This window comes from Manis javanica, chromosome 7, assembly GCF_040802235.1.
Source record: "Manis javanica isolate MJ-LG chromosome 7, MJ_LKY, whole genome shotgun sequence".
Taxonomy (NCBI): Eukaryota; Metazoa; Chordata; class Mammalia; order Pholidota; family Manidae; genus Manis; species Manis javanica.
Window position 1 is genome coordinate 66618860 of NC_133162.1, and position 26765 is coordinate 66645624.

Below are 26765 nucleotides of genomic sequence, written 5' to 3' on the forward strand. Positions count from 1 at the left end.
GCTACAACTGCAGCATTGCCTGGATCTTTGTTGAGCTTTTTTGATGATCATCTTCTGGTATGAGTCTTCCAGAGAGTGCTGATGTTGGAAGTTCTTCTTCATATCATATCTTAGTTCATTTTCTGGGTAGCCAAATTAGGCTTTGATCCTCTGTATAAACACAAACAGACCCTTTGTCCTCACTTTGATATGCCCTTTATACCATTGTGTAGAACTCTTTGGAGGTCATCACACAGGAACTGCTTTTTTTTGTTGTTATCATTAATCTACACTTACATGATGAATATTATGTTTACTAGGCTCTCCCCTATACCAGGTCTCCCCTATAAACCCTTTTACAGTCACTGTCAAACAGCATAACAAAATGTTATAGCATCACTACTTGTCTTCTCTGTGTTGTACAGCCCTCCCCTTTCTCCCACCCTCCCATTCATGCTAATCTTAATACCCCCGTTCTTCTTCTCTCCCCATCCCTCCCTACCCACCCATCCTTACCAGTCCCTTTCCCTTTGGTACCTGTTAGTCCATTCTTGAGTTCTCTGATTCTGCTGCTCTTTTGTTCCTTCAGTTTTTCCTTTGTTCTTATACTCCACAAATGAGTGAAATCATTTGGTATTTCTCTTTCTCCACTTGCCTTATTTCACTGAGCATAATACCCTCCAGCTCCAGCCATGTTGCTGCAAATGGTAGGATTTGCCCTTTTCTTATGGCTGAGTAGTATTCCATTGTGTATATGTACCACATCTTCTTTATCCATTCATCTACCAATGAACATTTAGGTTGCTTCCAATTCTTGGCTATTGTAAATAGTGCTGCAATAAACATAGGGGTGCATCTGTCTTTCTCAAACTTGATTGCTGCGTTCTTAGGGTAAATTCCTAGGAGTGGAATTCCTGGGTCAAATTGTAAGTCTGTTCTGAGCATTTTGATGAACCTCGATACTTCATTCCACAAAGATTGAACTAATTTACATTTCCACCAGCAGTGTAGGAGGGTTCCCCTTTCTCCACAGCCTTGCCAACATTTGTTGTTGCTTGTCTTTTGGATGGTAGCTATCCTTACTGGTGTGAGGTGATATCTCATTGTAGTTTTAATTTGCATTTCTCTGATAATTAGCGATGTGGAGCATCTTTTAATGTGTTTGTTGGCCATCTGAATTTCTTTTTTAGAGAACTGTCTGTTCAGTTCCTCTGCCCATTTTTTAATTGGGTTATTTGTTTTTTGTTTGTTGAGGCATGTGAGCTCTTTATATATTCTAGACATCAAGCCTTTATCGGATCTGTCATTTTCAAATATATTCTCCCATACTGTAGGGTTCCTTTTTGTTCTATTGATGGTGTCTTTTGCTGTGCAGAAGCTTTTCAGCTTAATATAGTCCCACTTGTTCATTTTTGCTGTTGTTTTCCTTGCCCGGGGAGATATGTTTAAGAAGATGTCACACACGTTTATGTCTAAAAGGTTTTTGCCTATGTTTTTTTCTAAGAGTTTTATGGTTTCATTACTTACATTCAGGTCTTTGATCCATTTTGAGTTTACCTTTGTGAATAGCACTAACCAATGGTCCAGTTTCATTCTCCTACATGGAGCTGTCCAGTTTTGCCAGCACGATCTGTTGAAGAGAATGTCATTTTGCCATTGTATGTCCATGGCTCCTTTATCAAATATTAATTGACCATTTATGTTTGGGTTCATGTCTGGAGTCTCTAGTCTGTTCCACTGGTCTGTGGCTCTGTTCTTGTGCCAGTACCAAATTGTCTTGATTACTATGGCTTTGTAGTAGAGCTTGAAGTTGGGGAGTGAGATCCCCCCTACTTTATTCTTCTTTCTCAGCATTGTTTTGGCTATTCGGAGTTCTTGGTGTTTCCATATGAATTTTTGAATTATTTGTTCCAGTTCATTGAAGAATGTTGCTTGTAATTTGATAGGGATTGCATCAAATCTGTATATTGCTTTGGGCATGATGACCATTTTGATGATATTAATTCTTCCTAGCTATGAGCATGGGATGAGTTTCCATTTGTTAGTGTTCCCTTTAATTTCTCTTAAGAGTGACTTGTAGTTTTCAGGCTATAGGTCTTTCACTTCTTTGGTTAGGTTTATTCCTAGATATTTTATTCTTTTTGATGCAATTGTGAATGGAATTATTTTCCTGATTTCTCTTTCTATTGGTTCATTGTTAGTGTATAAGAAAGCTACAGATTTCTGTGTGTTAATTTTGTATCCTGCAACTTTGCTGTATTCCAATATCAGTTCTAGTAGTTTTGGAGTGGAGTCTTTAGGGTTTTTTATGTACAATATCGTATCATCTGCAAATAGTGACAGTTTAACTTCTTCTTTACCAATCTGGATTCCTTGTATTTCTTTGTTTTGTCTGATTGCTGTGGCTAGGACCTCTAGTAGTATGTTAAATAACAGTGGGGAGAGTGGGCATCCCTGTCTAGTTCCCAATCTCAGAAGAAATGCTTTCAGCTTCTCGCTGTTCAGTATAATGCTGGCTGTGGGTTTATCATATATGGCCTTTATTATGTTGAGGTACTTGCCCTCTATTCCCATTTTGCTGAGACTTTTTATCATGAATCGATGTTGAATTTTGTCAAATGCTTTTTCAGCATCTATGGAGATGATCATGTGGTTTTGTCTTTCTTTTTGTTGATGTGGTGGATGATGTTGATGGATTTTCGAATGTTGTACCATCCTTGCATCCCTGGGATGAATCCCACTTGGTCATGGTGTATGATCCTTTTGATATGCTGTTGAATTCTGTTTGCTAATATTTTATTGAGTATTTTTGCATCTACATTCATCAGGGATATTGGTCTTTAATTTTCTTTTTTGGTGGGGTTGTTGCCTGGTTTTGGTATTAGGGTGATTTTGGCATCATAGAATGAGTTTGGGAGTATTCCCTCCTCTTCTATTTTTTGGAAAACTTTAAGGAGAATGGGTATTATATCTTCTCTGTGTGTCTGATAAAATTCCAATGTAAATCCGTCCTGCCTGGGGGTTTTTTTCTTGGGTAGTTTTTTGATTACCATTTCAATTTCTTTGCCGTAATTGGTTTGTTTAACTTTTGTGTTTCTTCCTTGGTCAGTCTTGAGGGGTTGTATTTTTCTAGGAAGTTGTCCATTTCTTCTACGTTTTCCAGCTTGTTGGCATAGAGGTTTTCATAGTAGTCTTTAATAATTCTTTGTATTTCTGTGGAATGTATCGTGATTTTTCCGTTCTCATTTCTGATTCTGTTGATTTTTGTTGATTCTCTTTTACTCTTAATAAGTTTGGCTAGAGGCTTATCTATTTTGTTTATTTTCTCATAAACCAGCTCTTGTTTTCATTGATTTTTGCTATTGTTTTATTCTTCTCAATTTTGTTTATTTCTTCTCTGATCTTTATTATGTCCCTCCTTCTCCTGACTTTAGGCCTCATTTGTTCTTCTTTTTCCAGTTTCAATAATTGTGATGTTAGACTATTCATTTGGGATTGTTCTTCCTTCTTCAAATGTGCCTGGATCACTATATACTTTCCTCTTAAGGCTGCTTTCGCTGCGTCCCACGGAAGTTGGAGCTTTGTGTTGTTGTTGTCATTTGTTTCTATATATTCCTTGATGTCTATTTTGATTTGTTCATTGATCCATTGATTATTTAGAAGCATGTTATTAAGCCTCCATGTGTTTGTGAGCCTTTTTTTTTTCCTTTGTAGAATTTATTTCTAGTTTTATACCTTTGTGTTCTGAAAAGCTGGTTGGTAGAATTTCAATATTTTGGAATTTACTGAGGCTCTCTTTGTGAGCTAGTATGTGGTCTATTCTGGAGAATGTTCCATGTGCATTTGAGAAGAATGTATATCCTGTTGCTTTTGGATGTAGAGTTCTATAGATGTCTATTAGTTCCATCTGTTCTAGTGTGTTGTTCAGTGCCTCTGTGTCCTGACTTATTTTCTGCCCGATGAATCTATCCTTTGGGGTGAGTGGTGTGTTGAAGTCTCCTAAAATGAATGCATTGCAGTCTATTTCCCTCTTTAGTTCTGTTAGTATTTGCTTCACATATGCTGGTGCTCCTCTGTTGGGTGCATATATATTTAGAATGGTTATATCCTCTTGTTGGACTGAGCCCTTTATCATTATGTAGTGTCTTTCTTTATCTCTTGTTACTTTCTTTGTTTTGAATTCTATTTTGTCTGATATTAGTACTGCAACCCCTGCTTTCTTCTCACTGTTGTTTGCCTGAAATATGTTTTTCCATCCCGTGAATTTTAGTCTGTGCATGTCTTTGGGTTTGAGGTGAATTTCTTGTAAGCAACATATGGATGGGTCTTGGTTTTTTATCCATTCTATTACTCTGTGTCTTTTGATTGGTGCATTAAGTCCATTTACATTTAGGGTGTGTATTGAGAGATATGTACTTATTGCCATTGCAGTCTTTAAATTCATGGTTACCAAAGGTTCAGGGTTATCCTCTTTAGTATCTTACTGCCTAACTTAGCTTGCTTATTGAGCTGTTATATACACTGTCTGGAGATTCTTTTCTTCTCTCCCTTCTTATTCCTCCTCCTCCATTCTTCATATTTTGTGTGTTTTGTTCTGTGCTCTTTTTAGGGGTGCTTCCATCTAGAGCAGTACCTGTAAGATGTCCTGTAGAGGTGGTTTGTGGGAAGCAAATTGTCTCAGCTTTTGCTTGTCTGGGAATTGTTTAATCCCGCCATCATATTTAAATGATATTTGCGCTGGATACAGTATCCTTGGTTCAAGGCCCTTCTGTTTCATTGTATTAAATCTATCATGCTGTTCTCTTCTGTCCTGTAGGGTTTCTGTTGAGAAGTCTGATGTTAGACTGATGAGTTTTCCTTTATAGGTGATCTTTTTCTGTCTAGCTGCCTTTAAAACTCTTTCCTTGTCCTTGATCCTTGCCATTTTAATTATTATGTGTCTTGGTGTTGTTCTCCTTGGATCCTTTCTGTTGGGGGTTCTGTGTATTTCATGGTCTCTTCGATTATTTCCTCCCCCAGTTTGGGGAAATTTTCAGCAATTATTTCTTCAAAGACACTTTCTATCCCTTTTCCCTCTCTCTTCTTCTGGTACCCCTATAATACGGATATTGTTCCTTTTGGATTGCTCACATAGTTCTCTTAGTATTGCTTCGTTCCTGGAGATCCTTTTATCTCTCTCTATGTCAGCTTCTATACGTTCCTGTTTTCTGGTTTCTATTCCTTCAATGGCCTCTTTCATCTTATCCATTCTGCTTATAAATCCTTCCAGGGTTTGTTTCACTTCTGTAATCTCCTACCTGGCATCTGTGATCTCCCTCCGGACTTCATCCCATTGCTCTTGCATTTTTCTCTGCATCTCTGTCAGTATGTTTCACTTCTGTAATCTCCTACCTGGCATCTGTGATCTCCCTCCGGACTTCATCCCATTGCTCTTGCATTTTTCTCTGCATCTCTGTCAGTATGTTTTTATTTTGAATTCTTTTTCAGGAAGACTGGTTAACTCTGTCTCCTCAGGTGTTGACTCTGTGATCTTTGCCTGTAGTTTTGCCTTTTCATGGTGATAGAGATAGTTTACAGAGCTGGTATGAGTGATGGCTGGGAGAGCTTTCCTTCTTGTTTGTTTGTGGCCTTCCTCTCCTGGGAGAGTAGCGACCTCTAGTGGCTTGTGCCTGGCAGCTGTGCACAGACAGGGCTTCTGCTTCCTGCCTGGCTGCTATGCTATGGAGTTTATCTCCGCTCTCGCTGTGGATGTGACCTGGGTCCAGCTGCTGCTCCAAAATGGTGGAGCCCCGTTGGAGGGGGAGCGGCCGGGAAGCTATTTGTCTCCATAAGGGGCCTCCATGCTCCCTGCTGCCCAGAGGGTTAGAGTGCCCACAGAACCCGATATTCCCTCCCTCTGGATTAAGTGTCCTGCCCTGCCCCTTTAAGGCTTCCAAAAAGTACTCTCCAAACCAAAACAAGAGCAAAAAAAAAAAAAAAAAAAAAAAATTCAATAAATAATTTTTTTAAAAAAGGAAAAACACGATTTTCTTTGTCCTCAAGTGCCAGTCTCAGGCACCCGCTCACTGGTGTTGCTTCCCTGTTTCCCTAGTATTGGGGTCCCTCTCCCTTTAAGAGTTCCAAAAAGCACTCGCCAAAAAAAAAGAGGAAAAAAAAAAAACAATGGCCACTCCCGTTTCTTTGTTCTCCAGCGTCAGCCTCAGGCACCCGCTCACTGGTCCTGCCGCCCTGTTTCCCTAGTATCCAGGACCCCAAGCATGCACTGTGTCTGCGCTCTGGTCCGGAATCCTGGGGCTGGGTGTTCAGCAGTTCTGGGCTCCTTCTCCCTCCCTGCTGACTCCTCTCCTCCCGCTGGGAGCTGGGGGGAGGGGCGCTCGGGTCCTGCCATGCCAGGGCTTGTATCTTACCCCCTTTGCGAGGCACTGGGTTCTCGCAGGTGTGTATGTGGTCTGGATGTTGTCCTGTGTCCTCTGGTCTCTATTTTAGGAAGAGTTGTCTTTGTTATATTTTCATAGATATATGTGGTTTTGGGAGGAGATTTCTGCTGCTCTACTCGCGCCGCCATCTTGGCTCCACCCCCTGTTGAGAGTTTTTATCATGAATGGATGTTAAATTTTGTCAAATGCTTTTTCAGCATCTATGGAGGTGATCATGTGGTTTTTGTCCTTTTTTTTGATGTGGTGACTGATATTGATGGATTTTCTAATATTGTACCATGCTTGCATCCCAGGAAGAAATCCTACTTGATCATGATGGATAATCTTTTTGATGTATTTTTTAATTCAGTTTGCTAATATTTTGTTGACTATTTTTGCATTTATGTTCATCAGGGCTATTGGTCTGTAATTTTCTTCTGTGGTGTCTTTGCCTCGTTTTGGTATTAGAGTGATGCTGGCCTCATAGAATGAGTTTGGAAGTATTCCCTCTTCTTCTACTCTTTGGAAAACTTTAAGGAGGATGGGTATTAGGTCATCACTAAATGTTTGATAAAATTCAGCGATGAAGCCATCTGGTCCAAGTGTTTGTTCTTAGGTAATTTTTTGATAACTAGTTCAATTTCGTTGCTGGTAATTGGTCTGTTCAGATTTTCTGTTTCTTCATTGGGCAGCCTTGAAAGGTTGTATTTGTCTTGAAAGTTGTCCATTTCTTCTAGGTTATCCAGTTTGGTAGCATATAATTTTTCATATTATTCTCTAATAATTCTTTGTATTAGAGTCCATAGTGATTTTTCCTTTGTTATTTCTGATTCTGTTTATGTGTGTAGACCCTCTTTTTTTCTTGATAAGTCTGACTAGGGGTTTATCTATTTTGTTTATTTTCTCAAAGAACCAGCTCTTGCTTTCATTGATTCTTTCTATTGTTTTATTTTTCTCGATTTTATTTATTTCTACTCTAATCTTTATTATGTCCTTACTTTTACTGACTTTGGGCCTCATTTGGCATTCTTTTTCTATTTTCATTAATTACAAGTTTAGACTGTTTATATGGGATTGTTCTTCTTTCCTGAGGTAGGCCTGAATTGCAATATACTTTCCTCTTAGCACGGCCTTGGTGTGTCCCACAGATTTTGTGGTGTTGAACTACTGTTATCATTTGTCTCCATATATTGCTTGATCTCTGTTTTTATTTGGTCATTGATCCATTTGTTATTTATAAGCATGTTGTGAAGCCTTCATGTGTTTGTGGGCTTTTTCATTTTCTTTGCATAATTTATTTCTAGTTTCATACCTTTGTGGTCTGAGAAACTGGTTGGTACAATTTCAATCTTTTTGGATTTACTGAGGCTCTTTTTGTGGCCTAGTATGTGATCTATTCTTGAAAATGTTCCATGTGCACTTGAGAAGAATGTGTATTCTGCTGCTTTTGGGTGTAGAGTTCTGTAGCTGTCTGTGAGGTCCATTTGTTCTAATGTGTTGTTCAGTGCCTCTGTGTCCTTACTTATTTTCTGTCTGGTTGATCTGTCCTTCAGAGTGAGTGGAGTGTTGAAGTCTCCTAGAATGAATGCATTGCATTCTATTTCCTCTCTTAATTCTGTTAGTATTTGTTTCACATATGTAGGTGCTCCTGTGTTGGGAGCATAGATATTTATAATGGTTATATTTTCTTGCTGAATTGACCCCTTTATCATTATGTAATGTCCTTCTTTGTCTCTTGTGACTTTTTTTGTTTTGAAGTCTATTTTGTCTGATACAAGTACTGCAACTCCTGGTTTTCTCTCTCTATTAGTTGCATGAAATATCCTTTTCCATCCCTTCATGTTTAGTCTGTGTATGTCTTTGGATTTAAAGTGAGTTTCTTGTGAGCAGCATATAGATGGGTCTTGTTTTTTTATCCATTCAGTGACTCTATCTCTTTTGATTGGTGCATTCAGCAGTCCATTTACATTTTGGGTTGTTATCGATAGGTATGTACTTATTGCCATTGCACACTTTAGATTTATGGTTACCAAAGGTTCAAGGTTAACTTCCTTACTATCTAAGAGTCTAACTTAACTCACTTAATATACTATTACAAGCACAATCTAAAGGTTCTTTTCCTTTTCTCCTCCTTTTCCTTCTTCCTCCATTCTTTATATATTAGGTAGCATATTCTGTGCTCTGTCTATCCCTTAATTGACTTTGGGGATAGATAATTTAGTTTTGCATTTGCTTAGTAATTCACTGTTCTCCTTTCTTTATTGTGGTTTTATTACCTCTGGTGACAGTTATTAAACCTTAGGAATACTTCCATCTGTAGCAGTCCCTCCAAAATTGACTGTAGAGATGCTTTGTGGGAGGTAAATTCTCTCAGCTTTTGCTTATCTGGGAATTGTTTAGTCCCTCCTTCAAATTTAAATGATAATCTTGCCATATAAAGTTATCTTGGTTCCAGGCCCTTCTGCTTCCCTGCATTAAATACATCATACCACTTCTTTCTGGCCTGTAAGGTTTCTGCTGAGGAGTCTGATGTTAACCTGATGGGTTTTCCTTTGTATGTGATCTTATTTCTGTCTCTAGCTGCTTTTAGTAGTCTGTCCTTATCCTCCATCTTTGCCATTTTAATTATTATATGTCTTGGTGTTGTCCTCATTGGGTCCCTTGTGTTGGGAGATCTTTGGATCTCCATGGCCTGAGAGACTATCTCCTTCCCCAGATTGGAGAAGTTTTCAGCAATTACCTCCTCAAAGACACTTTCTATCCCTTCTTCTCTCTTCTTCTTCTGGTAGCCCTATAATGTGGATATTGTTCCGTTTGAATTGATCACATAGTTCTCTCAATATTCTTTCATTCTTAGAGATTCTTTTTTCCTATCTGTGCCTCAGCTTCTTTGTAGTCCTCTTCTCTTGTTTCTATTTCATTTATCATCTCCTCCACTATATCTAATCATCTAATCGGCTTTTAATACCCTCCATTGTGCTCTTCAACAATTTGATCTCTGACCAGAATTCATTCCTGAGTTCTTGAATATCTTTCCATACCTCCATGAGCATGTTAATGATTTTTATTTTGAACTCCCTTTCAGGAAGAGTCATGAGGTCCATGTTATCTTTCTCAGGAGTTATTTACTCTGAACCAGGTTCCTTTGGCATTTCATATTTGTATATGGTGCCCTCTAGTGTCCTGAAGTTCTACTTTCTGGAGCTGCTCAGCCCCTGCAGCTTTGTCATGGGTCACAGGGGAATGGTATTGGTGCCTTGGGGGAGAAAAGAGCTGTTTCCTGCTTCCTGGGTACTATGCCTGTCTCTACTCTCTGAACCAGTGGCCCGAGCACACAGATATAAGCCTCTATGCTTTGTGTTTGTAGTTGCTGTAGACAGATCTTCCCTCTGGCTGGCCTAATGCTGGGGTAGGGCTTGCCAGTTTGTGAGCCAGGTGGGGCTGGCAGGGAGAAAGTAGCAGTAGGCTACTTTCCATGGAGGGTCCCCTTGGAACTGCGTAGCCAACCAGGGAGCTGGAGCACCTGAAGATCATGAAAGCTCCCAACCTGCTGGGCAGAGTGCACCCAGACAATTTTGTCTACCTGTCCTTTCTCCTGAGCCATAAGCTCTGTGCAATGCTTGCTCCTTTAGCAGCCCTCTTGCTAAGGGCTTCCTTGTTAGGAAGTCTCTCAGACTGCCCACCTTTCTTTTGTCCCAGAGCAGCTGGATATGGATCCCTACTTTCCACAAGTGGCTGGAATCTCAGTCTCTCCAGGAATTCTGCCTGTCTTAGCTTTCCAGTCCCCTAATCATGAGAGTATCATGAAAGCACCATGAAATGTAGGTTTGTGCTCCCAGAGCAGATCTCGGGAGTTAGGTATTCAGCAGTCCCAAGCCTCCACTCCCTCCCTGCTCCATTTCTCTTCCTCCTTCCAGTGAGCTGGGTGGGGGAAGGGCTTGGGTCCTGCTGGGCCACTGCTTTGGTGCATTATCCTGTTCCATAAGGTCTGCTCTTTTCTCCAGGTGTATGCAGTCTGGCACAGTCCTCTTTCCTGTTGCTCTTTCAGGATTAGTTGTATTAAGTATATTTTAGTATTATATGCAGTTTTAGGAGGAAGCCTCTGTCTCACCTCTCACACCACCATCTTTAATCCCTTAAGCAATTCTTTTAGGCATTTCACCATGAAGTCTTTTTCCTATTATACAATGGGAAAATAATTTAAAAATCAAGAATTTTATTTGTAACTTCTGCTTACAGTGGGAATATTGGTTGTGTGTATTCATTGGGGGAAGGATAATCTTGTGATTCAGGCTTTCCCCATAGGAGAAAATGAAATCAAAATTTGAGATTTACAGAATATGGGAAGTTGGATCAATATAATGATATAGTGTCTATTGGATTATGTACAGCAAAACAATAATTAACATAATTTTGAGAAAACTGGAATAAGAACTCACTGAAATTCCTAATTTATAGGCTAGTCTCTTTTTTAGTTACTATATCAAATATGGTTCACATATGAGAGTATTTGAAGTAAAATTCTGTATTGAACTATTTTGAATAATTGATATAAAAATGCAACTATGTTGAATTTATTTTAGTTATTAAAGAGAGATATAAAATACATAATTATTCTAGGTGAAACTGTACTTACACAAATGAAAATAAGTAAAAATGTATTTTTAGAGGTAAATGAGTTCAGGCTTTGCATGGAATATATAGCCCTGGATTAAGTATTGGCTATAAAACATGACCTCAATCTTTGAGGATGCTGGACAGAAGAAATTTTTCTTTTTCTGTGTGTGTGATAACAGCAGTTTTAATTTTAGCACCTGAAGCTATACCCAGGGTACACTTTATAAACTTCATGGGACTGGTACGCACATTCATTCAAGTGACAAGTGTTTCACAATCAGGAACCCACTTTTGAATTGTTTAAGCAGAATCCACCAGAATTAAAGACAAAATCAGAAGCCATCCACAGTTACACTAATAGTCAATTAAAAGTCTTACACTTGATACTTGACATAACACTCACTACCTAGTAGGGATAGCTATGTAACTTCAGATTCTCATTCCTTTGTAGTCTTCAGGGAAGATGTCTTGAGTAGATATGTGACTGGCCACAGGTGGGTACAACCAGGACCAGAACAGCAAGCAAAGCTCTACCACCGTTTCTATAGTTTTCACTTTTTTTTTCCCTTTGTCAGTTAAAAGTAAACAGTGAGAATTAAGTACTTATCTTTACATATACACAAGATATGCTGTGAAAACATATTTGCTTACAAACATATAAAAATACTTAACTGGTTTGATAAAAATATAATGTATAAAAGTATATAGCAAAAAACATTAATCATCTGTGACCCTGGAAAGATCTATCCCATATTTTACATTACCAACAAAAAGTTTTAATTTTGTTTTGAATCTGTTATCCATAAATACTTGAAAAGGAAGACAGAAATTATTTATTTTTACTCTCAACATGGCTATGAAAAATCTTAAATTAAAAACCAAAAACGTTGAAATACCTAAGCCCAGAATGAGTCCAAATATTTGGCCATATGAAATATTATCATCTTTGAGAGTAGGAGTAATAATAAAGGTTTCTATGCAGTTTTTAATCGATAAATAAAAGGCATTCTGGTATTTTGGTCACTGGAAAACAAAGGCTAGGGCATCAGGAAAAGTCTGAGATACCTCACTTTTGCAGGTTCAATTCAGTGTATTTAAGGTTAACTGAAGTTGACATCAAAATTTTCAGAGATAGGGCAAAACTCACATATTTTTAAAAAACTCCGTATGTTTCTATTTAGAGTAACAATAGGCAATATGATTCCAGAAGCTAAGTTATTTCACAAACTGTGACTTCAGCTTGGCAAACAGCTTAGGTTCCAAAACTGATTCATCGGTTTAAAATGTAATAAGCTCTTTAAAAATAATTTGTCTTGTATGCATATTTTCAAGGAATCAGATAATCTCTGAAGCAGCCTTAGTGTTTCCTTTAAATCTGTCTTGAAATGAACATAGGATTAGCTTCACAGAGAGGATTAGCCAGCTTCTTGGTCTAAGGCTACCACGGTGGCCGTTTGTCTAAGGCTAGAAAGGTACCAACGTGATGTAAACTGTAGGGAGAGAAGGAGAAGAGGAGGGCCTTTTCTGGTAGTTAGTAGCTAAAATTCAACGGGTTCTTTGAAAAATGACACAAAGACAGCCTTTCTTATCTTTTTCCTTCCTCGTTGGTTCTGGTGAAGGAGGACATTCCTGCTCTTCAAATTTCCTTATAACCCGGGAGACTTCCTGGAAAGTTTGATCTACATTTATCCTAATCTTTGTTGACGCCTCCATGTGTGTTACCCTTAATTGTCACGCTAACTCCTGTCGTTCCTCCTGTGTTATGTGTCTTTAATGATCCAGATTTGCTTTATTACCATGAAAATCATTGGAAGCTCCTCACGATCCTTTACTCTGAGAAAATGTCTTTGAAACTTAGAGATTTCTTCAAAACTGCCTGTATCTGTGACCGAGAAGACCAACAGGAAACCCTCGCCCGTTCCCATACACTGTTCTCTCCCGGCTCCAAACCCTCCTCGTCCTGCAGGATCCCCAGAACCTAGCCGGCTGCCCTGTCATCAGCCACGCACTGCTTTGCGCAGAGTCCTCAATGGTTGGATCGCAATCCGTGACAGCACAGGCCTCGAGAAACTGGACGGCGGGCGCCGACTTGCCCCGCCGCCGCCGCCGCCGGCCACCGGAGCCGGTGCTTCTGTTCGGAGCCGTCCGCCAGGCGGCCGCAGCCTTGGGGGCGCCGCCGAGCCCGTCCCGGGCCCGGCTCCGGGGACGCGTGCGGCCGGCGCGCTGCGGGCGGGGGTCCCGGGTTCCGGGAGACGGCCGGAGGCCCGGTCCTTGCGGCAGCGCGGCTTGCGGGCTGGGCGGATCCCGCCGGAGTCGCCGAGGAGCGTGATGACCGCAGGGCCAAGGGCCGCAGGGTCCGGGGGCGCGCCCCTCCCACGTCTCCGCAGCGCCCTGAGAAGAAATCTTTTACCTTTTCATACATCTGTTCTGAGTAGGGGAGGCAGGATTACTCAAACCCCGGTAGTGAAAAGTGCTTCACGTTGGGAACACCTATTTGGCTGGCAGTTGGGTGGGGAGGAGTTGGGTGGGGATTTCCTTTGGGAGACCTAAGAGTGTCGAATCAAGGAAATTTACTTTGGACACCATGGGAATGACCATAGACACGCTGATGTGAGTGCAGTTGAGTGCTGACCTGAATTTCATGCTAATATATGAGGCAATAACATCATTCCTAGAATAATACATCGTCTATGTCTATGAATAATACACTCCACCAGCTAATGCCAAACCAGTTATGTTCAATCGAACTGATATTCAGAGTGACATAGGCTGATGTCTCACATCTTTTCCCACTTAGATTTGTTTTGAAAACCACAGATGAGACAGAAACGACTGAGATCTGAATGCTCCTTAGGAGAACATCAAACCCAAGGACAGGATAAGCCTCAGCTTAAGACTGGAGGTTAGAACTCACCAGTCCAAATGCATTCAGCAACAAATCTTGAGAGGGTAAGCAACTGCATATTGTGTCCAAATTTTCTGTAAAGGATGCTCAGGGTAGGAACTCATAATAATGTTTGAGTGGCCTAATGTCAGAGATAAAAATATCCCCCCACTCTTCTAGGAGAGGCACGTTCTTAGGGAGAAAGGTTTTGGACATTCTGTTTCTGCTGTACCTAAGCAGTGCAGTGTCCGGCTCTTCTGTCACATCAGGAGTCTTATCCAAGGGCAAGGACTGATTGATGGTGTTTCCCTAGGGAAGCAAAGGGAGTACAGATTGTTAGATGATATTTGAAATTTCTGTTTGAGGTTAAATGTGAAAGATGGTCTAAAAGCCTTCTTTTCTTCTCCTGTTTTCCTTTGCAATGCTTACCAAAAGAAGCCACATGAAAGCAGACCTCCATCATTCAATCACAAACCAGTATCTTTGTTCAAACCTTTGAGAAGAATTTATTTCCTGGTATTACCAGGGAATAAGTGGCTAGACAAACAGGCATTCCGGAATTCAGAATTTAGGTAAGGTGTCTGTGGCACACAATTTTTCCCATATGGCAGTGCTATGCCTTCTGAGATGCTGGTGGAGAAATGTTGTTTTTAATTTACATTTATTTTTATTTTAATTTCTTGTCAGATATTCTTATCTTTAGTGTGTATCTTTTTTTAATTGAGATAAATTTGATATATAATATATTGGTTTCAGGTATACAACTGAGTGATTTGATGATTATATACATTACTAAACGTTCACCACAGTATGTGTAGTTACCATCCATCAACATATGAAGATAGTACAATATTATTGACTATATTCTCCATACTGTACCTTCATCTCCATGACTAATGTATTTTATATTTGGAATTTGTACCTCTTTATCCCCTTCAACTATTTCACCCATTCACCCATTCACCCTCCCCTATCATTACCACCAGTCTATTCTCTCTGTATTTCTTAAATTGTCATGAGTATTTCTGTTTTGTTTCTTTGTTCATTTACTTTATTTTTTAGATTCCATATATAAGTGAAATCATATGGTACTCGTCTTTCTCTGGCTTATTTCACTTAGCATAATACCCTCTAGGTCCATCCATGTTATTGCAAATGGCAAGACTGCATTCTCTTTTTTTGGCTGAGTAATACTCCATTGTATATATGTACCACTTCTTTAGCCATTCATCTATTAATGGACATTTGGTTGCTTCTGTATCTTAGCTATTGTAAATAATGCTGCAGTAAATATAAGGATGCATATGTTTTTTCAAATTAATGTTTTTGTTTTCCTTGGGTAAATTCCCAGAAGTAGAATTACTGGGTTGTATGGTATTCCTATTTTCAGTTTTTTGAGAAACCTCTATACTGCTTATCATAGTTGTTGCACCAATTTACATTTCCACCAACAGTGTACAAGGGCTCTCTTTTCTCTATATCTTTGCCAAGTCTTGTTATTTCTTTCATTCATTCATTCTTTCTTTTTTTTTGATCCTTGCCATTCTGACTGGTGTGAGATAATATCTCACTTTGGTTTTGATTTGCGGTTCCTTGATGATTAGTGATACCATGCATCTTCTCATGTGTCTGTTGGCCATCTGTATGTCTTTTTTGGAAAAATGTCTATTCAGTACCTTTGCCCATTCTTTAAATGGATTATTTAGGTTTTTTTGTGTGTTGCGTTGTATGAGTTGTTTATGTATTTTGGATATCAACCTCTTATCAGAAATATCACTTGCCAATATATTCTCCCATTCCATATGTTGCTTTTTTGTTTTGTTGATGGTTTCCTTTGTTGTGCAGAAGGTTTTTAGTTTGATGTAGTCCCACTTATTGATTTTTGCTTTTGTTTGCCTTGACTGGGGAGACATATCCAGAAAACAATTACTAATGCTGAAGTTCAAGACTTTACTACCTCTATTTTCTTTCAGGAGTTTTATGGTTTCAGGTATTATATTTAGGCCTTCAGTTCATTTCAAGTTGATTTTTGTGTATGGTATATGACAGTGATCAGTTTTGTTCTTACACACATAGCTGTGTGGTTCTCTTACCACCATTTGTTGAGGAGGCTGTCTTTTCCTCATTGCATATTTTTGCCTCTTTTCTCATTTATTAATAGTCCATATAAGTCTGGGTTTATTTCTGAGCTTTCTATTTTGTTTCAAAACTAATATTGTAGTTCTATAGTGTGATTTGAAATCAGAGAATGTGATGCCTCTAACTTTGTTATTCTTTCTCAAGATTGTTTGGCTATTTGGGGTATTTTGTGGTTCCATACAAATTTCAGAATTTATTGCTCAAGTTCTGTGCAAAATGCGATTGGTATTTTGATAGGGATTGAATTGCATCTGTAGATTGCTTTGGGTAATATTACATTTTTGGGGGGTGTCATTACTATACACTTACATGAACAACATTGTGGTTACTAGATACCTCCCATTATCAAGCCCCCACCACATACCCCATTACAGTCACTGTCCATCAGCATAGTAAGATGCTATAGAGTCACTACTTGTCTTTGTGCTTTACTACCTTCCCCGTGCCCCCCGCTATATTATGTGTGCTAATCATAATGCCCCCTTTCCCCCTTATCCCTCCCTTCCCACCCATCCTCCCCAGTCCCTTTCCCTTTGGTAACTGTTAGTCCATTCTTGGGTTCTGCGAGTCTGCTGCTGTTTTGTTCCTTCAGTTTTTGCTTTGTACTTATACTCCACAGATGAGTGAAATCATTTGATACTTGTCTTTCTCCACTTGGCTTGGACTCTCTCATCTGTTCCATTGGTCTGTGGCTCTGTTCTTGTGCTAGTACTATATTGTCTTGATTACTGTGGCTTTGTAGTAGAGCTTGAAGTTGGGAAGCGAGATCCCCCCTGCTTTACTCTTCCTTCTCAGGATTGCTTTGGCTATTCGGGGTCTTTTGTGGTTCCATATGACTTTTAGAACTATTTGTTCTAGTTGGTTGAAGAATGCTGTTGGTATTTTGATAGGAATTGCATTCAATCTGTAGATTGCTTTAGGCAGGATGGCCATTTTAACAATATTAATTCTTCCTTCCCAAGAGCATGGGATGAATTTCCATTTATTAGTATCCTCTAACTTCTCTTAGGAATGTCTTGTAGTTTTCATGGTATAGGTCTTTCACTTCCTTGGCTAGGTTTATTCTTAGGTGTTTTATTCTTTTTGATGCAATTGTGAATGAAATTGTTTTCCTGGTTTCTCTTTCTGGTAGATCATTGTTGATGTATAGGAATGCAACAAATTTCTGTGTATTAGTTTTGTATCCTGCAACTTTGCTGAATTCAGATATTAGTTCTAGTAGTTTTGGAGTGGACTCTTTAGGGTTTTTTATGCACAATATCATGTCATCTGCAAACAGTGACAGTTTGACTTCTTCCTTACCTATCTGGATGCCTTTTATTTCTTTGTGTTGTCTGATTGCTGTGGCTAGGACCTCCATAGTATGACCATTTTAACAATATTAATTCTACCTATCCATGAGCATGGATTTATTTATGTTATCTTCAATTTCTTTCATCAATCCCTATTAGTTTTCAGAGTGTAGGTCTCTCTTGATGTCTTAACAATATTGTCTTCCACTTCAGAAACACAGTCTGTCTTTCCATTATTTGTGTCTTCTTTAATTTAAAAAATATTTTTTCAGCAATTTTAGTAATAACCTAATTTCAATCACACACAAAAGCTCTACTTTTCTTTTTTTTTTGGTATGTGTGTGTATATTAAGACATTTTTTAGGGAGGTTTAGGTTCACAGCTAAATTGAGGGGAAGGTATAGAGATTTCCCTTATACTGCCTGAAACCACACTTTCCTAGCCCCACCCATTATCAATCACCCCCACCAGGGAACATTTGTTACAGATGAAGACCCTAACTTGGCACATCATAATCACCCAAAGTCCATAATTTACATTATTGTTCACTCTTTGTGTTGTACATTCTATGGGTTTAGACAAATGTGTAATGTCATAAGTCATCTTTAAGTTATCATATAGTGGGTTTTCATTGCCCTAAAAAATCCTGTGCTCTTTCTATTCGTCTCTCTTTCCCTGAAGCTCTAGTTCCTTACAACTCAGCCCCCTAACGTTATGCTATTAATATGACAAAGTACATCTTTATATATTGTGTACTCAATAGTATAGGTTTCAGATTATTTTTAAAGCTCTTGTCTTAAATCCTATATGAAATTTAAAATGGTGTTGCAAATCAAAATTACAACAATTTTTATTTATTTTATATTTGTCCATGTACTTATTCTTATAGGGTATCTTTATATTTTCTGTTTTCATACAGGTTCAAGTTAGTGCCTCATGTTGTATTATTTCTACTTGAAGGCCTCCCTTCAATATTTCTTGTAGGGCAAGTTTAGTGGTAATGAGTTCCTCAGTTTCTGTTTGCTTGGAATGTCTGATTTCTTCCTCATTTTTGGAAGATAGCTTTGTTGGATATAGAATTCCTGATTGACAGTGTTTATTTTCCCAATACTTTATATATATATTATCCCCCTATCTTCTGGACAGTAAGGGTTCTGCTGAGATATCCACTGGTAATTTTTTTGAGGATCTTATGTGATAAGTTGCTTTTCTTTTCCTGCTTCAATATTTGCTTTTTCTTTGCTTTTGAAAGTTTGATTTTAATGTGTCTCTTTTTGGGTCTTGTTTTGGTTTAATCCTATTGTAGTTTGTAGTGCTTCTTGGATTTGTAGATCCACGTATTTCCTCAAATTTGGGAAGTTTCAACCTTTATTTTTTCATATAAACTCCCTGTCCCTTTCTCTCTTTTGTCCTTCTGGGACTTCCCTAATATATATGTTAGTTTGCTTAATGGTGCCCCAAAGTCCTTTTGTCTCTGATGACTTTTATTCAACCTTTTTTCTTTTTGCTCCCCAGACTCAATAACTTCAAATTACCTGTTTTAAGTTCATTAATCCTTGTGCCTATTCAGTCTGCTGTTGAATTCCTCTATTCAGTTTTTCAATTCAATTATAGTAGTTCTCAGTTTCAGAATTTGTTTCACTCGCTTTTCCTTCCTTTCCTTCCTTCCTTCCTTCCTTCCTTCCTTCCTTCCTTCCTTCCTTCCTTCCTTCCTTCCTTCCTTCCTTCCTTCCTTCCTTCCTTCCTTCTTTCCACTCTCTCTCCTTCTTTCTTCTTTTTTAAAAAAATAATTTCTCTGTTAATATTCTCATTTTTACATGTTATTTTTCTGATTTTCTTTAGTTTGTTTTTCTTTAGCTCTTTGAGCATTTTAGGACCATTCCTTTAAAATCTTTGTCTAGTATTTCCACTGCCTGTGTTTCTTCAGGGACAATTCCTGGCACTTTCTCCTACCTGCCCAACCCCTACCAAATGGGCTGTTTTCCCTTTATTTGTACGCATTGTGATTTGTTTTTGTAATTGGGCATTTGAAAAACAATGATGTTTCCAGTCATTACAGATTGATTTCTTAATGTAAGGTCATCTCCTTTTTGTTCCTAGTCTGTAGGGTGCTTTTATTAAAAAAGAGTGTGAAATTTTGTCAAATGATTTTTCTGTATCAGTTGAGATGATCATGTGTTTTTCTTCTTTTGTCATCTTGATGTGATGTAAAAATGATTGATTTTAATATGGCAAACCATCCTTGCATTCCAGGAACAAATCTCACTTGGTCATGATGTATACTTTTTTAGTGAGATGAATTTGGGTTGCTGGTATTTTGTTGAGGATTGTTTCATCAATACTCATCAAGGATGTTGGTTGCACTTTTATTTTCTCATAGTGTCTGTTGGGCTTTGGTATCAGGGTAATGCACATCTCATAAAATAAGTTTGAAAGTTTGTCCTCCTCTTCAATGTTTGGAAGAGTTTGAGGAGGATTAGCATTAATTCTTACTGATTGTTTGGTAGAATTCTCCAGTGAAGTCTCTGTTTTCTTTGTTGGAAGGCTTTGTTTACTGATTTCATTTTTTTTAGTTATCAGTCCATTCAAGCCTTTTATTTCTTCATGATTCAGTCTTGGTAGGTGTCTGCTTCTAGGAATTTATTCATATCTTCTAGGATATTCAATTTGTGCATAATTGTTCAAAGTAGTATCTCATAAAGCTTTTTATCTGTAGCATCAGTTTTAATAACTCTTACGGTTCTGATTTTAAGTAGTTTGAGTTTTCAATTTTTTTTACTTAGTTAATCTATATTGTCAATTTTGTTCATCTTTAACCAAAAAAACCCTCCTCTTAGTTGTGTTGATTTTTTAAAAATAGTATGTTATTTATTTATTTGTTTGTTTGTTTTCTCATATCATTAATCTACAATTACATGAAGAACATTATGTTTACTAGGCTCCCCCCTTCACCAGGTAGCCCCACATACACCTTCACAGTCACTGTCCATCAGCGTAGTAAGATGCTGTAAAATCACTACTTGTCTTCTCCGAGTTGCACAGCCCTCCCCATGCACCCCCCCACTTTTCATGCTAATCATAATTCCCCCTGTCTTTTTCCCCTCCCTTATCCCTCCCTTCCCACCCATCCTCCCGAGTCCCTTTCCCTTTGGTAGCTATCAGTCCATTCTTGGGTTCTGTGCTTCTGCTGCTGCTTTGTTCCTTCAGTTTTCCTTTGTTCTTATACTCCAGATAGGAATGAAATCATTTGGTACTTGTCTTTCTCTGCCTGGCTTATTTCGCTGAGCATAATACCTTCTAGGTCCATCCTATACCTTCTAGGTGCATCCAATGTTGCTGCAAATGGTAGGCTCTGTTTTTTTCTTATGGCTCAGTAATATTCCATTGTGTACATGTACCACATCTTCTTTATCCATTCATCTACTGATGGACATTTAGGTTGCTTCCACCTCTTGGCTATTGTAAATAGTGCAGCAATAAACATAGGGGTGCATCTGTCTTTTTCAAACTGGAGTGCTGCATTCTTGGTAAATTCTTAGAAGTGGAATTCCTGGGTCAAATGGTATTTCTATTTTGAGCATTTTGAGGACCCTCCATACTGCTTTCCACAATGGTTGAACTAATTTACATTCCCACTAACAGTGTAGGAGGGTTCCCCTTTCTCCACAACCTCACCAACATTTGTTGTTGTTTGTCTTTTCGATGATGGCAATCCTTACTGGTGTGAGGTGACATCTCATTGTGGTTTTAATTTGCATTTCTCTGGTGACAAGCGATGTGGAACACCTTTACATGTGTCTGTTGGCCATCTGAATTTCTTCTTTAGAGAACTGTCTATTCAGCTCCTCTGCCCATTTTTTAATTGGATTATTTGCTTTTTGTTTGTAGAAGTGTGTGAGCTCTTAATATATTTTGGATGTCAACCCTTTATTGGATCTGTCATTTATGAATATATTCTCCCATACTGTAGGAAACCCTTTTGTTCTATTGATGGTGTCCTCTGCTCTACAGAAGCTTTTTAAGTTTGATATAGCCCCACTTGTTCATTTTTGCTTTTGTTTCCCTTGCCCAGGGAGATATGTTCAAGAAGAGGTCACTCATATTTATGTCTAAGAGATTTTTGCCTATGTTTTTTTCTAAGAGTTTTATGGTTTCATGACTTACATTCAGGTCTTTGATCCATTTCGAATTTCCTTTTGTGTATGGGGTTAGACAGTGATCCAGTTTCATTCTCTTACATGTAGCTGTCCAGTTTTGCCAGCACCATCTGTTGAAGAGACTGTCATTTCCCCATTGTATGTCCATGGCCCCTTTATCGAATATTAGTTGACCATATATATTTGGGTTAATGTTTGGAGTCTCTATTCTGTTCCATTGGTCTGTGGCTCTGTTCTTGTGCCAGTAACAAATTATCTTGATTACTGTGGCTTTGTAGTAGATCTTGAAGTTGGGGAATGAGATCCCCCCACTTCATTCTTCCTTCTCAGGATTGCTTTAGCTATTTGGAGTCTTTGGTGTTTCTATATGAATTTTTGAACTATTTGTTCCAGTTCATTGAAGAATGCTGTTGGTAGTTTGATAGGGATTGCATCAAATCTGTATATTGCTTTGGGCAGGATGGCCATTTTGACGATATTAATTCTTCCTAGCCAGGAGCATGGGATGAGTTTCCATTTGTTAGGGTCCTCTTTAATTTCTCTTAAGAGTGTCTTTAGTTTTCAGGGTATAGGTCTTTCACTTCTTTGGTTAGGTTTATTCCTAGGTATTTTATTCTTTTTGATGCTATTGTGAATGGAACTGTTTTCCTGATTTCTCTTTCTATTAGTTCATTGTTAGTGTATAGAAAGCCACAGATTTCTGTGTGTTGATTTTGTATCCTGCAACTTTGCTGAATTCCGATATTAATTCTAGTAGTTTTGGAGTGGAGTCTTTAGGGTTTTTTATGTACAATATCATGTCATCTGCAAATAGGGACAGTTTGACTTCTTCTTTACCTATCTGGATTCCTTGAATTTCTTTGTTTTGTCTAACTGCTGTGGCTAGGACCTCCAGTAGCACCTTGAATAACAGTGGGGAGAGTGGGCATCCCTGTCTTCTTTCCGATCTCAGAGGAAAAGCTTTCAGCCTCTCACTGTTCAGTATGATGTTAGCTGTGGGTTTATAATATATGGCCTTTATTATGTTGAGGTACTTGCCCTCTATACCCATTTTGTTGAGAGTTTTTATCATGAACGGATGTTGAATTTTGTCAAATGCTTTTTCAGCATTTATAGAGATGATCATGTGGTTTTTGTCCATCTTTTTATTTGTGTGGTGGATGATGTTGATGGATTTTCGGATGTTGTACCATCCTTGCATCCCTGGGATGAATCCCACTTAGTCATGGTGAATGATCCTTTTGATGTACTTTTGAATTCGGTTTGCTAATATTTTGTTGAGTATTTTTGCATCTATGTTCATCAGGGATATTGGTTTGTAGTTTTCTTTTTTGGTAGGGTCTTTGCCTGGTTTTGGTATTAGGGTGATGTTGGCTTCATAGAATGAGTTTGGGAGTATTCCCTCCTCTTCTATTTTTTGGAACACTTTAAGGAGAATGGGTATTATGTCTTCTCTGTATGTCTGATAAAATTCTGAGGTAAATACATCTGGTTTTGTTCTTGGGTGGTTTTTTGATTACTTCAATTTCATTGCTGGTAATTGGTTTGTTTAGATTTTGTGTTTCTGCCTTGGCCAGTCTTGGAAGGTTGTATTTCTCTAGGAAGTTGTCCATTTCTCCTAGGTTTTCCAGCTTGTTAGCATATAGGTTTTCATAGTATTCTCTAATAATTCTTTGTATTTCTGTGGGGTCCGTCACGATTTTTCCTTTCTCGTTTCTGATTCTGTTGATGTGTGTTGATTCTCTTTTTCTCTTAATAAGTCTGGCTAGGGACTTATCTATTTTGTTTATTTTCTCAAAGAACCAGCTCTTGGTTTCATTGATTTTTTCTATTGTTTTATTCTCCTCAATTTTGTTTATTTCTTCTCTGATCTTTATTATGTCCCTCCTTCTGCTGACTTTAGGCCTCATTTGTTCTTCTTTTTCCATTTTTGATAATTGTGACATTAGACTATTCATTTGGGATTGTTCTTCCTTCTTTAAATATGCCTGGATTGCTATAGCATATATAGAGAGAGCGAGAACCTGAAACATTAGGACATTAATTGATTAAAACATTTTGGGAGGATGTGGTAAATGGATCAAAATATCAAAGATGTTTTTTAGCCTTCTCAGTCTCTGAGATGTAAAACTTGGGTGTACATTACATAAACAGAGCTGTGTTAAAAGTATATGAGATTAGGTTGTGGGGTCTCAGTATCTCAATATTTTTTTTTTTCAGTTTACAAAATTCACTTTTATATCAGACATTAGCATTGAACAACCCAAAAATGAAATTAAGAGAACAGTTCCACTTACAATAGCATCAATAAGAACAAATACTTAGGATAAATTTAACCAAAGAAGTACAAAACTAATATGCTGAAAATTATAAAACATTGTTAAAAAAATAAAGAATAAGTACATAGAAAGATATTCATGTTTGTAGACTGGAAGGTTTAATATTATTAAGATAGTAGTACTCCTGAAATCAATCTAGAGTTGAAACACACTCCATATCAAAATCTCAGGTAGCTTTTTTATAGAAATGGACAGGCTAATTCTAAAATTAATATGGAATTGTAAGGGAACTCAAATAGCTAAAACAATCTTGAAAAAGAACAAAAATTTGAAGCACTCATACTTCCTAGTTTCAGAACATACTACAAAGTGACAGTAATCAAGACATTGTAGTACTGGCATAAGAATAGAAATATAGACCAACAGATTAGAATTGCAAGTCCAGAAATTAACTGTCACTTTATGGGAAAGTGGTTTTTGACAAGGCTTCCAAGAAAATTCAGTGGGAAAATATATTTTTTCAGTAAATGGTGCTGGGACAGCTGGTTTGGATAATGTAAAATAAAAAAAAATACATATATTGGTCTCTGCCCCCTCGTCCTGATACAGAGATCCAAAATCCCTTGGAATTTCCTGGATGATAGAATTGTTTTGTTTTTTTTTTGAGAGGGCATCTCTCATATTTATTGATCAAATGGTTGTTAACAACAATAAAATTCTGTATAGGGGAGTCAACGTTCAATGCACAATCATTAATCCATCTCAAGCCTAATTCTCGTCAGTCTCCTGTCTTCTGAAGCATAACGAACAAGTTCTTACATGGTGAACAAATTCTTATATAGTGAATAAGTTCTTACATGGTGAACAGTACAAGGGCAGTCATCACAGAAACTTTTGGTTTTGATCACGCATTATAAACTATAAACAATCAGGTCAAATGTCAAATATGTATATTCGTTTGATTTTTATACTTGATTTATATGTGGATCCCACATTTCTCCCTTTATTATTATTATTATTTTTATTTTTAATAAAGTGCTGAAGTGGTAGGTAGATGCAAGATAAAGGTAGAAAACATAGTTTAGTGTTGTAAGAGAGCAATTGTAGAGTATCTCAATATTTTTTGCAAGGAGGATGGGGTCTTGACCCATTGTGGTAATTCCCTCTACAGTCAGGTTAGTTTAATTTCAGAGGGAGGAGTATTTAGTTTAATAGCGCTGTTGAAGTCACACAATTTGTAGTAACTAGTGAGAAGAAGTAGCCAGCATATAACACATTATTTTTCTCAAGTTAACAAAAGCCATTTCATATTTTTAGAGTTATCATGCATATGAGTAGCATAGACTTAGCTTGGAAGAAACCTCCATTCTCATAGATTAAGACCATGCTTTTTTGCCAGCTGAAGGTTTTTTTAATGTGCTTGAACATTCAATAATTGTGTACATTTTTTGACATTAAAGTGACTGGCATATCATCTGCACCACAAGTACTTTTCCATGAATTTAGAAAGGGAAAAAAAAGTTGGAAATTCATGATACTGTCTTTTAAAGCGCTAGTGTTCTGGGAAGTTGGCTCATAGTGGCTCTTGAGCATATATTCAGGAATTTTGCAATCTGATTGTTAAACCTTTTTTAGCTTAAAAAAAATGGAAAAGGCAAACACTCCAAATGAGTACTTTTTACTTCAGATAGCTTGCTTACTAGCACATTGCTAGATGTAACTATATGGCTGCAAATACAATAGTCCATAAATATAAAGATGAACAAATCCTAGCCTTTGAATAGTAGCTTATATGCGGTAACACTGAAAAAAATCGGACGTAGAAATTCAGTGATGTGTGCTATCATCCACAATCATTCACCATAAAGCCTTCAGAGTAGGCATATTTGAAATGTTTTTCACACCTCTTGTGTGAATTCTTACATAATAATTTTTCTTAGAATTGAGTATCAGTAAAAGTGAATTAACATTCTTCCTTCTATCAGAGATGGTGACTTATTTCCCATGTTTTCTGCTTTTGTTTTGAAAGGAAGTGTAATGCCAGTAAACTGTGTCTCATGGCTGAAGATATTTTTATTAACTTACTTTATAAAGATACTATTTTATTTCCCATTTTAACTTCCTTATTGATTTTATGGTATGTAACCCAAGGCACTGATACTCATGTAATTTAGAAAGTATCATGAATCACAGAGGAAAATAGTATTTTCCTTGGCAGAAGAAGTTTGACAAGAACACTATTTCTTCCTATTATTATTTTTGATTTAAGAGACAATATTTAAAAATGAGAGAGACTGTCATTGAAGAAAGTGAAAAAATTGGTCAATCATCTACAATCAGAAAGATTACACATTTCCTTGGCCTCTAATAACTTGGATATATATTCTCTTAAATAACTGCAGCCAATATTTAAATAAGACTTTAGGAACTACTTTATGTTGTTTTGTTTTTAACCCTAATATGTCATTTGTCTTCGTATTTGTACTGTTGTCTTAAATCAATTTAAAACATTGCATTGTATTCTATGAGGTTCATATTGCCAAAACTTACTAATTAATTTACTGGTGCACCAGAGTAGAGTTAAAATTCCCAGTGCTTGATTTCCATTCCTGTTACATATCCTTGATTTTCTGTTAATACACAAGTTAATTTGTGGAAAAGTTTGTATCCTTAGAGGATTATCTCACTCCTGCATGTAATTGTCTCAATTGGTCATTAGTGGATTAATTTGCTGTAGCAAAAATAATTTGTTTCTCTTTTTAACACTTCAGAGACTCACCCTCCAGCCTGTCACGTCCCATGTAGGTAACATCATAACCACATCTCAGTGGGACCTGACAACGCTCGTTTGCCCCATAACTGTGGAGCTAGTATTTCCTCACCAGCACTAGCTGTCATTACTTCCACCTGCACTAGGAGAGAGGCGTCCAGTTCAGGTGAGTCATTTCTGCCTCAGCTCCTACACGGAATGACAGAGACAGGCTCTTTTGAAGAACTTGCCT

At 37.7% G+C, this 26765-nt stretch overlaps 1 long non-coding RNA gene and 1 pseudogene across 1 annotated transcript; one reads left to right on the forward strand and one right to left on the reverse strand.

Annotated features, from left to right (window-relative positions):
* Positions 1 to 12369: 12369 nt before the first annotated feature.
* Positions 12370 to 13610, reverse strand: LOC108402117 (ras-related protein R-Ras2 pseudogene; annotated as a pseudogene).
* A 184-nt stretch (positions 13611 to 13794) lies between these two features.
* On the forward strand, positions 13795 to 26695 carry LOC140850580 (uncharacterized). Its single transcript, XR_012133520.1, has 3 exons — positions 13795 to 13961; positions 14332 to 14468; positions 26535 to 26695. It is a non-coding gene; the product is annotated as an uncharacterized lncRNA (long non-coding RNA).
* The last annotated feature ends 70 nt before the right edge of the window (positions 26696 to 26765 follow it).